Source organism: Brassica oleracea, chromosome C1, assembly GCF_000695525.1.
Source record: "Brassica oleracea var. oleracea cultivar TO1000 chromosome C1, BOL, whole genome shotgun sequence".
Classification (NCBI taxonomy): domain Eukaryota; kingdom Viridiplantae; phylum Streptophyta; class Magnoliopsida; order Brassicales; family Brassicaceae; genus Brassica; species Brassica oleracea.
In genome coordinates, this window is record NC_027748.1 from 8,876,154 (window position 1) to 8,876,415 (window position 262).

A 262-nucleotide genomic window follows, 5' to 3' on the forward strand; every position below is an offset into this window, starting at 1 on the left:
GTTCATTCACATCGTAGCTTCGTTAGAACAAGTGTTGGATCTAAATTGAACGGGATTCGAAGACATTGTTGGGAGATTGAAGGCTTCCGAAGAACGCATCAAAGAGGAAACCCAAGATGAAGATCAATCGAAGCTAATGTTTGTAAAGAATGATGCACAAGGTCGTGGAAGCCATAGCAACTCGCGAGGAAGAGGCAGAGGTAGAGGTTATGGTGGAAGAGGAAGAGGACGAGGAAGGTCTAATGGTTCTGATGGTCATAAC